The 12,971-nt window shown below is 45.9% G+C and overlaps 3 non-coding genes across 3 annotated transcripts; 1 reads left to right on the top strand and 2 right to left on the bottom strand.

The window, feature by feature from the left end:
- Positions 1–5,395: 5,395 nt before the first annotated feature.
- trnak-cuu (transfer RNA lysine (anticodon CUU)) lies at positions 5,396–5,468 on the bottom strand. The gene has a single exon. It is a non-coding gene; the product is annotated as a tRNA-Lys (tRNA).
- A 330-nt stretch (positions 5,469–5,798) lies between these two features.
- On the bottom strand, positions 5,799–5,908 carry trnal-caa (transfer RNA leucine (anticodon CAA)). Its single transcript has 2 exons — positions 5,871–5,908; positions 5,799–5,844 (listed from the first exon to the last, which is right to left on the bottom strand). It is a non-coding gene; the product is annotated as a tRNA-Leu (tRNA).
- Positions 5,909–9,316: 3,408 nt separating this feature from the next.
- On the top strand, positions 9,317–9,399 carry trnal-caa (transfer RNA leucine (anticodon CAA)). Its single transcript has one exon. It is a non-coding gene; the product is annotated as a tRNA-Leu (tRNA).
- Positions 9,400–12,971: the final 3,572 nt, after the last annotated feature.

Below are 12,971 nucleotides of genomic sequence, written 5' to 3' on the forward strand. Positions count from 1 at the left end.
ACCGGGGACCAGGCTCTCCCTCCGAACCCGGGGACCCACCCTTAAGCACCCCCTCGCGGGCTAAACCCCTTAGGGGCAGCCGCCTGGAAGCCCGTGCCCTTGGTACTCTGACATGGAAGCCCGTGCCCTTGGTACTCTTAACCACACTTTGAAATTTTTCGAGTATAGTGTACTATTTCGGTTTTTACTCTAAGTCCCTCAGGGGCATAGTGTACTATACTATGATGGTCAGATCACCTCCAGGCCCCAGGGGAGTGCTTTTCTGGGGTCAAACAGTGCACTGATGATGGGGGATTATTTCATTTTGCTCATTTTGGTGTTTTTTCACATTTTAATCTATTTTCACCCCTTTTGCTCACAACTTCATACTACGGCCCGGAAAAACGACAGAGTCCCTCGGGTATAGTGTACTATTGCCGAAAAATGACAGAGTCTTTTCGGGAATAGTGTACTATTTCGGTTTTTACTCTAAGTCCCTCAGGGGCATATGGTGCTATACTCTGAAGGTCAGATCACCTCCAGGCCCCAGGGGAGTGCTTTTCTGGGGTCAAACAGTGCACTGATGATGGGGGATTATTTCATTTAGCTCATTTTGGTGTTTTTTCACATTTTAACCCATTTTCACCCCTTTTGCTCACAACTTCATACTACGGCCCGGGAAAACGACAGAGTCGATGGGCATAGTGTACTATTGCCGAAAAACGACAGAGTCCCTCGGGTATAGTGTACTATTGCCGAAAAACGACAGAGTCCCTCGGGTATAGTGTACTATTGCCGAAAAACGACAGAGTCCCTCGGGTATAGTGTACTATTGCCGAAAAACGACAGAGTCCCTCGGGTATAGTGTACTATTGGCTGGAAGCTCGGTTTTTTTTCTAAGTCCAGCAGGGGTATATGGTACTATATTCTGGTGGTCAGATCACCTCCAGGCCCCAGGGGAGTGCTTTTCTGGGGGCAAACTGTGCACTGATGATGGGGGATTATTTCATTTTGCTCATTTTGGTGTTTTTTCACATTTTAACCCATTTTCACCCCTTTTGCTCACATCTTCAAACTCGGGCCCTGATTACAAGTTCTGACCAAATGATGACAAACACGGTATTTATTATGTATTTTTTTCATTTTTTTTATTTTTCCAACTTATACATCCATCATTGGTGCCAGGCAGGTTGTGGAGAAAGCAGTGAAGAAAGGAGAGAGCCATCACAGAAAAGATGTCCATCCAGGGTCAAGGTACCCTGCACTTTTACATATCCAAATGACAGCATTTAAAGTTTTTTAGCGTATGGTATCTCTCGTTGCATGGAACCGCACAGAGGCCAACGCCACACTGACGGCACCTGTACTTTGTTTGCCGCCTGCCTTTGGTACGAGAGCGGTCAGAGCACACGGCGCAGTCTGGACGTCCCTCTGCTTGACAAAGCCAATGACGCTCTGTGAGTCTCTGTGGCATTTCACCCTCCGGTCTTGAGCGCCTTTCTTGTTTTTTGGAGTGATCAGCCAGTAATGCATCAATAATGTTCTGAATGTAAACCTTTAAAGGTTTGTGTGGGCCTGGAGTGGATTTGGTGTATATGATGTGTGAGTTGACAATACTTATGCTTATAATGGCATTGAATATGCGATGATACCATTTCCGGGACCTGTGTGGAAAGAGGTATGTCTTCATCCTCTGGTCAGCAGTGTCCACTCCACCCATGTAGGCGTTGTACTGGTCGACACATACAGGTCTTTTGATGTCACGGAAGCCAGTGTCATCTGTCTTGGATCGGATCCTCCTCTGAACACAATCATTTCCATGGACTGTGGACAACATGGTGAGACGTTTAGTATCGTGCCAAGCACAAGCCAGGAGTTTTCCCTTTCTGCAAAAAACTGGGTCATCTCCTTTTTTCAGCTGTAAGACACTTTTACCAAGGCATTTTGGCATCCCCAACCTGGTAATCCTTACCGTCCCACACAGTCCAGTTTCCAAATCTGCTAATTCATTTGCAATTACAGGCGAGGTATAGTAACTGTCCATGTAAATCTCGTGTCCTTTGCCCGTAAAGGGAGAAACCAACTCACGGACAACTGCGTGTGTTGCACTGATGTTGCTTGCATTATTTTTGTACTGTCCAGTGTGCATTGACCAGCGCAAAACATACCCTGAACAGCTTTCACTCAGGGCATACACTCTATAGCCATATTTGTCAGGTTTATTCGGAGAGTAACATTTTAGTGAAGATCTCCCCTTGAAAGCTATTGTCATTTCATCTAAAGAAAGCTCCTTGATTGGACTGTAAACTGCTGCAAATTTGGGAATAATCAAATCTATTATTGGGCGGACTTTGAACAGTTTATCGTGCCCGGGCTCGCCTGTTCTCACATAATCATTATTGTTGACAAAATGAAAGAACGAAAGAATGATTTCAAATCTGTTTCTTGACATTACATTTCCAAATCCAGGCGTTTGTGTAAGCCAAAATGTTCCCCAGTAATCCTCGATTTCAGGTTTCTCAACAAGGCCCATGGAGAGATGCAAAGCGAAGAAAGCTTTCATTTCGGTGACTGATACATCATACCACTCAAGAAATCTTGAATGTGGCTTCAGAATCATAGGTGCCATACACTGATGTGCATATCTATTTGTCTCATCAGTAATGAAAGTCCAAAACTGATCGGTCAGAAAGAGTGACAGAATATCAAATGGATTAGCATCCGTCAGATCCATCTCTCCTGTGTAGCCAACTGGGTCTTCAAAAGGTTTGATCCATGCCTCAAATACCTCGACCTCTCTCAGCATGTCCCAGCTCTCATCCACCGGGCAAGTTTTACTACAGCCACTGGTTCCACTGGTTCCTTGCCTCCGTCTGTCCTTTGCACCTGTCCGTTGTTTCGAAGTCCCTTCATCTCCACTTGGAAATCCATCGTCACTCTCGGGGAGATAATACCCTTCAGAGTCAGAATCTGCTGTAAATTGCATGCCACGTGTACTTCCTCCAGCCACTTTTTTCCTTACCGGATCTGCCCTGGATCATACCTGGCTAATAAGAGGAAGTTGCACCGAACCGACCAATGACTGAAGTTATTCATTTTCTACTATTATTTCATAAATTTCCTTGTACGGTAAAGTCGCATTTCTGCGACTTTGGCGCTTAAAGGGTTAGTTTGTGTGAACTGTGAGTATACAGAATCAGATCCGTTATTACAGTAGCACAAATGACCGTACCTATACTTTGGTAAAAAAACACATCAAACTGCTGTCTCTTTTTAAAGGAGTTTGATGTGGTTGTTGTTACATCAAACTACTGCGTCCTTTAAAAGTCCACATCAAGCTAATGCTTTTTTTTAAAGTCCATTGCAATTGAGATGTCAGTCGAGAGCCGTAACAGCAGTAGTGCATCCAAGAAAGCTGTGTATTGAATGGATATAGAACCTTTAGTGAAGCAGGAGCCAACAGGCTATTCACATCCTTGTGTAGGGTCTCAAACTACAGGTATTCAGTTTACGATTAAGGAAGATTTCTTAGCAGAAACGAGACAAGACGGGGCACCAGGGTAAAACCCAAAAAGCTAAGATACGGTCCTTAATCACGCTCGTTAAAAGGTTTGAAGGGTGTTTCACGATTCAGGGACTTACGCATAGTCTAATCAAACAAACAATAGTCAATAACTCTTTCGTGTAGTTTATTTATCAAAAGGGCAATCAAAAAGGGCACCGGAGCAGAAATGCGCACAGGTAAATCACAGGTGATGTTATATCAGATTTAACAGCAGATTTCATGCAGATAATGTTAAACCAGGGTTTTGCCTTTGATAATCAAACGTGTCTATGCTAATCTATATCAAAAAGAGGGAAAGTGAGAAGCTAAGGGAGGAGGAACAGCTGAGTTCTACCCAAATCCCGCCACAAAAGAACCGCACACTGAAGTCGGCTTACGATTTTGTAGAACTCGGTCCGGCTGGTCCTTGTCCGCGGACGAGATCCGTGGCGAGGCAGCGGCGTGGAGCGGTGTGGCGGGCGAAGGCAGTGGCGTGCCGCGATATCCGTGATGCGGGGCGGCAGCGGTGGCGCGAGGCGGCGCGAGGAGCGGTGTGGCGGGCGAAGGCAGTGGCGTGCCGCGATGTCCGTGACGCGGGGCGGCAGCGGTGGCGCGAGGTGGCGCGTGGCGATGTCCGGGAGTTCCTTAGCGGTAGAACGCTTTAGCTGCGTGTTAGCTCCTCACGCGGCCTTTACTCAGATGAGAACGTAGCGCTGATCCACGTAAACGGCGTAGATTACTTAAAAAATAGTAGAAGCGAAGTAGAAAAGAAAGTCTCTGTCAGGTTTAGCGCTTAAGCTTAGTTCCAGGTGTTTCCAGGTGTTTTCAGAGTTCAGGGGGGCGATGAGGCTGGCCTAGTCTTGTCGACCCACGTGGCGGACGCTTTGTTGAGACAAAGGAAAAGTAAACAGGCTCGTCCGTGGAGACGGCTTCAAAGAGATAGACAAAGGCTTGAACAAAAAAAAAGGAAGAAGAGAGCAAGAAGAGAAGAGAGGAGAAGAGAGCGTTCCAAGCTCGGAGGGTCTTTTTGTCACCTAGTGCCGCAGGGCACGCTGGGAGCGAAAGGGGCGGGCGCTACTGCGACGACACGTTAAACACTTTTGGCAGTTTGTGCACATTATTCCTTGAGGTAGATACATTTTACATCTTCTTTCACCTGTGATGGGCACTCGAGTTAAAGCATTGGGAATATAAAACCTTAAACAGTGGAAAAATACGTAACACAAGGTGAAACATGAGGTGTACGGAGTTGATTCGGACAAACATTCATGGCATAATCACATAAAACATAGTTTTCATCGGGGCGTCCTCCTGTAAGACTGTGGGGGAGAAGGTCTGTTATCGCCAAAGTCACAGCGGCTCCCTGCGGTGAGGGAGAGAGGGAGAAAGAAAACCCCCCAATGTTCAAAGAGAGTTTTTCTGTTATCTGGCCGTGGAATATCCATCTCCATTCCCCTACACTTGCAATGAGGTCAAATATAGGACAAACCCATTGTCAGGAGTGGGATTAGAACCCATTCCTCCACTTGTAGACCAAATTTGCTTACGCTTAGGTAGGAGTTTACCTTGACCCTGACACCTTGGACATTTCAGCGATGCTGACATTGAGCTCTCTTATCTCGAAGATAACGTTCCAAAAATCAGTACAAAGTAAATGCTTTGGCAACCTTACACTAGATGAAGTCTTTCCAATTATGTACAGTCCATATAAAGAGATGACTTTAACAGGTGATGAGAATTGAGTGAAATAGTTCAAATCTCATTGTTACAGAGGGTTTAATTCTTCTTCTTTCGGTTCCAACAGAAGAAAATTTATGACCAAGATTTCACGGGTTGTAATGGCGAGCAGTCCATAAAGCTTAAAATTAACTCCGCCCAACGTGGGGCTCGAACCCACGACCCTGAGATTAAGAGTCTCATGCTCTACCGACTGAGCTAGCCAGGCTGGCTGTCCAAAAGGCAAAAAAAGGTCATAATGAAAACCCAGAATTTTTCAGTACTAAGTGGTAAATTAATCTGTCACTTTAATTTCTCAGTGAGTGGTCACAATTACAGTATAAGACATATGATACAGTTCACTCTGAATGTACTCAATGCTTTGACAGTACAGCATCTACGTAGTAGATTGGCCATCACATCACAATTCATCATTGGAAGTAACACTTCATTTGAAATCTTAAGCCAATACGAAAATTTTTCATCCATTGTCACACATATGTACTTGTAAATTAGGGTGTAAAAATGGCTTCCTTTCCAAAGGAAATATTTTTTTTTTTGTCAGGAGTGGGATTTGAACCCACGCCTCCATTCAGAGACCAGAATCCCCTGTGGCGAGGAAGGAGTTTACCTTGAGTCTGGCGCCTTAGACCGCTCGGCCATCCTGACACTTTATTTATGTGAACTGTGAGTATACAGAATCAGATCCGTTATTACAGTAGCACAAATGACCGTACCTATACTTTGGTAAAAAAACACATCAAACTGCTGTCTCTTTTTAAAGGAGTTTGATGTGGTTGTTGTCACATCAAACTACTGCGTCCTTTAAAAGTCCACATCAAGCTAATGCTTCGTTTTAAAGTCTATTGCAATTGAGATGTCAGTCGAGAGCCGTAACAGCAGTAGTGCATCCAAGAAAGCTGTGTATTGAATGGATATAGAACCTTTAGTGAAGCAGGAGCCAACAGGCTATTCACATCCTTGTGTAGGGTCTCAAACTACAGGTATTCAGTTTACGATTAAGGAAGATTTCTTAGCAGAAACGAGACAAGACGGGGCACCAGGGTAAAACCCAAAAAGCTAAGATACGGTCCTTAATCGCGCTCGTTAAAAGGTCTGAAGGGTGTTTCACGATTCAGGGACTTACGCATAGTCTAATCAAACAAACAATAGTCAATAACTCTTTCGTGTAGTTTATTTATCAAAAGGGCAATCAAAAAGGGCACCGGAGCAGAAATGCGCACAGGTAAATCACAGGTGATGTTATATCAGATTTAACAGCAGATTTCATGCAGATAATGTTAAACCAGGGTTTTGCCTTTGATAATCAAACGTGTCTATGCTAATCTATATCAAAAAGAGGGAAAGTGAGAAGCTAAGGGAGGAGGAACAGCTGAGTTCTACCCAAATCACGCCACAAAAGAACCGCACACTGAAGTCGGCTTACGATTTTGTAGAACTCGGTCCGGCTGGTCCTTGTCCGCGGACGAGATCCGTGGCGAGGCAGCGGCGTGGAGCGGTGTGGCGGGCGAAGGCAGTGGCGTGCCGCGATATCCGTGACGCGGGGCGGCAGCGGTGGCGCGAGGCGGCGCGTGGAGCGGTGTGGCGGGCGAAGGCAGTGGCGTGCCGCGATGTCCGTGACGCGGGGCGGCAGCGGTGGCGCGAGGTGGCGCGTGGCGATGTCCGGGAGTTCCTTAGCGGTAGAACGCTTTAGCTGCGTGTTAGCTCCTCACGCGGCCTTTACTCAGATGAGAACGTAGCGCTGATCCACGTAAACGGCGTAGATTACTTCAAAAATAGTAGAAGCGAAGTAGAAAAGAAAGTCTCTGTCCGGTTTAGCGCTTAAGCTTAGTTCCAGGTGTTTCCAGGTGTTTTCAGAGTTCAGGGGGGCGATGAGGCTGGCCTAGTCTTGTCGACCCACGTGGCGGACGCTTTGTTGAGACAAAGGAAAAGTAAACAGGCTCGTCCGTGGAGACGGCTTCAAAGAGATAGACAAAGGCTTGAACAAAAAAAAAGGAAGAAGAGAGCAAGAAGAGAAGAGAGGAGAAGAGAGCGTTCCAAGCTCGGAGCGTCTTTTTGTCACCTAGCGCCGCAGGGCACGCTGGGAGCGAAAGGGGCGGGCGCTACTGCGACGACACGTTAAACACTTTTGGCAGTTTGTGCACATTATTCCTTGAGGTAGATACATTTTACATCTTCTTTCACCTGTGATGGGCACTCGAGTTAAAGCATTGGGAATATAAAACCTTAAACAGTGGAAAAATACGTAACACAAGGTGAAACATGAGGTGTACGGAGTTGATTCGGACAAACATTCATGGCATAATCACATAAAACATAGTTTTCATCGGGGCGTCCTCCTGTAAGACTGTGGGGGAGAAGGTCTGTTATCGCCAAAGTCACAGCGGCTCCCTGCGGTGAGGGAGAGAGGGAGAAAGAAAACCCCCCAATGTTCAAAGAGAGATTTTCTGTTATCTGGCCGTGGAATGTCCATCTCCATTCCCCTACACTTGCAATGAGGTCAAATATAGGACAAACCCATTGTCAGGAGTGGGATTAGAACCCATTCCTCCACTTGTAGACCAAATTTGCTTACGCTTAGGTAGGAGTTTACCTTGACCCTGACACCTTGGACATTTCAGCGATGCTGACATTGAGCTCCCTTATCTCGAAGATAACGTTCCAAAAATCAGTACAAAGTAAATGCTTTGGCAACCTTACACTAGATGAAGTCTTTCCATTTATGTAGAGTACATATAAAGAGATGACTTTAACAGGTGATGAGAATTGAGTGAAATAGTTGCAATCTCATTGTTACAGAGGGTTTAATTCTTCTTCTTTCGGTTCAAACAGAAGAAAATTTATGACCAAGATTTCAAGGGTTGTAATGGCAAGCAGTCCACTTTTTGATTCTCAGTTTGTTGGCAAGGAATGACTGATGTGGACCCATTTTGGATGAAAACCGTGTTTTGCGTTTGTGGAAATGAGCATCATGGAAGGATGTATGGGCTCTGTGGCGCAATGAGTCGCTAATGGTGAGAGAACATATTTGTTTTTTACAATGGAAAGTCTGCTCGCTTTACTATCTGATGAAAGGCACTGCTGAACGAGGTTCAATTGCCAAGTGTGCTTGAAAAAGTAAGCAAATACATCGGCATTATGTCAAATAACATTATCTTGCAATTTTTCCTCAATATCCAGATTAACTGCAGTATATTGAGTGCGCAATAAATTGGCGAGAGTCGATTGATTGAAAAACTTCCAGTTTTTTTATAGCTACATTGGTACAGGGGATTTAGCTTAAAGGTAGAAAGATTGATGCCCTCGCTCTCCATTAAACACAGTTGATTGGACAGGGGCTGAACTTTCGAATGTTGCTGGCTCGCTTTAAAAAAAAAAAAAGATATTGCGGCTTGTAGAGTCGCAATTATTATACCATGTGGGCTGTATGACTCTGTGGCGCAATTGGGCAGCGCGCTCTGCTGTTAACCGGGAGGTTGGTGGTTCGAGCCCACCCAGGGACGATTGCAAGAGCAATTGCAGGCAAAGTCTACGAGGTGAAATTGGTCAATGAATATCGACTAACAGGTTCGAGTAGCATTTTTGAAACGCAGGGTAAACTCCCAATGGATATGGAGTCCGTCGCCTTAACCGCTCGGCCACAACGATACGCTGATACACCGCCCCCTGTAAGTATTATCATTAGTAAGCCATGCCACCTCCCCGGCTTGACCTGCAGGTGTCGCAATTGCGCACGCGCCCGTTTTACTCTCTCTCTCTTTCTCTCTCTCTTTCTCTCTCTCTCTTTCTCTCTCTCTCTCTCTCTCTCTTTCTCTTTCTCTCTCTTTCACTCTACTTCTTCATCGTAAGGACATAATTTTTTTTTTTTTTTTTCATCCTTATTATTTAAAATAAAATAAAAATTGACACAATAGCATTTAAAAAAATATCTATATATTATTTTTCTCTTTTCGGCGTTGTCGCATTCTTTATTCAAAATAGTAGCGTGGCGGCGGCGGCGACCGACCGACCGACCGACACCCCTTTTACAAGCGAGCAACGCCATTATAGGCTTTCACCAGGATGGCCGAGCGGTTAAGGCTTCGGACTCAAGATCCGACGGGCGGTGGCCCTCGTGGGTTCGGATCCCATTCCTGGTATAAGCTTCTTGGACAAATATAAAAAATAAAAAAAACACAACACAGGAAATTTTTGGCGGCGGCAAGGCAACGGCGGCAACGGCAGCGATCGTAAGGTCGACAGATACTTAGGTCCGAGCGCAGCGCGGGCAGTAGCTGGGGGCGCACTCGCCACACACGTGTACGAGGCACCCTCGGTACACGTTCGTCGTTTTAGTGTCCTTGCTCCTGGGGCATATTCGGCACCACTTCCTCTTCGCGGGTACAGCAGCGGGTTCTCTTCCTCCTCCTCCTCCCCCCCTCTCTCCCCTCTCCTCTCCCCTCTCTTCTCCCCTCTCCCGAGATGTCCCCGATGACGCCAGGTCATCCCCCCCCTCCCCCTCCCCCTCCCTTCCTCCTCCCTCCCGCGTATACGAGGCGCGACGAGCGCGCTCCCCAGCTGCTCCATGAACAGCCTGCGTCTGTGGCGTTTGCCGACCATCCACATCAGGTTCAGCTCCCGCCACAGGACGAAAGCATTGTACGCGGACACGTCGATCATGTTGTGGAACAGGACGAGGGCCCACCGGCAGGTTTTCCTCCTGCAGCTGTAGGTACCTGTCACCTTGTCCAGGTTGTCCACGCCTCCCTTGGTGCGATTGTAATGCAGCACGGCCGCCGGTTTGCTCGGAGGAGGAGGCTCGCCGCCGCCGCGATTGCCGTCTCCGTAGGTGGCGCCGCACCGTGGTGAGGATCTGCAAGTTCTTGCTCTTCTTCGCCAGGTAGGAGACCAAGGCGACCGAGGGGACTCCGTTCGTTGCCGTAGCCGTTGGAAGAGGTCCCCGGCGCGGTCTCGCCCAACGTGAACACGAGACGGAAGACGCGATCGCCCTGCGCTTCGTGTCGACCAGTTCCCGCGGGAACTCGCTCCTGTTGGCGCGCAGCGTCCCCAGCAGGGTGAGGCCGTCCCTCTCGAAGAATAGCCTGCGGGCGAGCTCGTACGAGGTGAAGAAGTTGTCGCACGTGACGTTGCGCCCCCCCCGGCCCCCCTTCCCAGTCCCTCGGTGAGATCGAGCACGACCCGCGTGGCCAGGTTCTTCTCCGGAGGCGCGCGCTTATCGGATTTCCCGGTGTAGACCTGCATCTTCCAGGCGTAACTGGACAGCGAGTCGCACGCGACCCACAGCTTGATTCCGTACTTCGCCGGCTTTGAGGGAAGGGGCAGCGACCTGTCAAAGAAGAAAGAAGAACGAAGAAAGAAGAAGAAAGAAGAAGGAAGAAGAAGAAGAAGAAGAAGAAGAAGAAGAAGAAGAAGAAGAAGAAGAAGAAGAAGAAGAAGAAGAAGAAGAAGAAGAAGAAGGGGAAAAAAAATAAAAAAAAATAATGAAGGAAAAACAAGAACACAAGAACAACAAATATTATTTAATTTGAATTTACTTTTCATGATTTATTGATTTATTAATTTATTAATTTATTAATTTATTGATTTATTGATTTATTGATTTATTGATTTATTGATTATTATTATTTTCTCTTTTTTTTTCTCCATTTGTTTAAATAAAAAAAATCACCTCTAAACGAAACCAGCCTCTCGTCTACGGTGACCTTGGATCCCGGATTGTACATGAGCGGCAGTCGCTTGCACCACAAGTCCCACAGCTCCCTGATGGGCGCCAACTTGTCTACTCCTACTTCTCCTCCTCCTCGCCTTGCCTCTCAAGCGACGGCTTGGAGGTCCACGAGATTTCCCCGCGTTTAGAGAGCATAAGGTGTTCGTCGTCGCCGCCGCCGCCGCCGCCTTCTTCTTCTTCTTCTTCTTCTTCTTCTTCTTCTTCTTCTTCTTCTTCTTCTTCCCCTCGCAAGTTCTGATTGATTGGCTTCAACAAAGATTACTGTCAGAGGATTATAGTGGTCATTTCTTTGTTTCATTTCTTGCTTATAATAAGTCCTATAAAAGTCCTGTCTCTCCAAGTCAAAGGATTCCTTCAACACATCAATGCTTTTCATTTGAGTTTCTTTTGCAATGCGGTGAAACGTTTACGCCTTTTGTAATCCAGGCGTTGAATCATAAGCTTGGTCATAAGAAAACCAGCTCCAGATTTTAACAGCTTTGTTTAGTTTGTATGCTTTGGTTGGCTCCTTTCAGGGGGTAAGCACAGATTTTACCCAAAGATTCTTCATGTTTCTGCACTTTTTCAAAAGAGTAACGCTACTCTCGGGGCACTCAAGGTTCCACTGAGATTTGAACTCGGATCGCTGGATTCAAAGTGTGCTAACCATTACACCATGGAACCGCAAAATGCTCCCTGGACGGATAACGGTGATCCAAAGCTACAAGTCTTTACATCAATCATCCCTTGCCAAAAAAATGAGAAACAAGGAGTGCAAACAGTGCAAACAATCTTGATGTGCAGCAATACTTTTCCCTCTCTTAATGCAAAGTGTAGCAGCAGTAAACTTGAGGGAGAAAGGTATGGGTTTGAGGGCTCTTCTTGTGGGCTTTACTCTCCTTGTAAATATTTTTCATAGACAAAAGAGTAGGCATTTCCTGTTTACTAAACAGGCCCTTTGACCAAGGAAGCCCCAGCGCCGTAATGATTTCCTGGTTTCCTTACATAATTACATACAGTGGTTACTTCTGGGATTGTATTTCTTGCTTGCTCTGGCAAGGTGAGCAGTCGTCCCTGGGTGGGCTCGAACCACCAACTTTTCGCCTACCAGCAGAACGCGCTAGCCGATTGCGCCACAGAGGCGAGAATCTTGACATACCCATAAAAGGTTTAACCCTCTAATTGCAATTAAAAATGAAGAAAAACTCTGGATTCAGAGCGCTAGCCGCTATACCGTTGAACCACACCTTTCTACAGGATGTCCTGTTTTGAAAATAAGTATGACATTTGATCATTGGGCTATATCAAAGAGAGCAGCATTGAAGTAGGCAAACTTCTGCTTCATGGTTTCATTGTGTGGTGGTCATCACATCTGCCCTACACGCAGAAGGTCTTGGGTACAACATTCAGCGAAACCAAACATGTTACCAAACATGTTCATGCTAACAATGTTCCAATGAAAGCTTGCTGTTTATGTTTTATAGATCCTTTCCATGCCATTTATGTCCTGATCTCGCAAAATATCCAATAGACCCAGCATTCCTATTCATTGTATTTTTGAGCAAAGACTAACATTCAGGTACACATGCCCAAACCCGGGATTGAACCAGGGACCTTTAGATCTTCAGTCTAACGCTCTCCCAACTATTTCGGCTACTTTTTCAAAAATTTAGGCAAGGGAGCGAAACGTGTGGCATAACGTAGCGAGAAAATGAACTAGTTCTGTGTGTCCTTTTTTCTTTTCTTTTGATTAAAAATAAAAACAATACAGGACACGACCAGGGAGCAAAAATCGAAATAAAAAGAACATAAATAGCACTAAACATAAAATAAAAACAAAATCACATTTAAATGAAAATAGGGGTCCTACTTGGTCCAAAGTCGATCAAATTAGTGCTTATCCAAATTAAGCCTGAATGTCACTGTTTTCCATTCATCCAATGTCTAATGTCTGTTACTATGTCAGTCAAGTCTTTGATCGTTGGCGTGGTTGGTGTCGAGCAT

Source organism: Eucyclogobius newberryi, unplaced genomic scaffold, assembly GCF_026437365.1.
Source record: "Eucyclogobius newberryi isolate DKJ021-1_F unplaced genomic scaffold, fEucNew1.0.hap1 SCAF_55, whole genome shotgun sequence".
Taxonomy (NCBI): domain Eukaryota; kingdom Metazoa; phylum Chordata; class Actinopteri; order Gobiiformes; family Gobiidae; genus Eucyclogobius; species Eucyclogobius newberryi.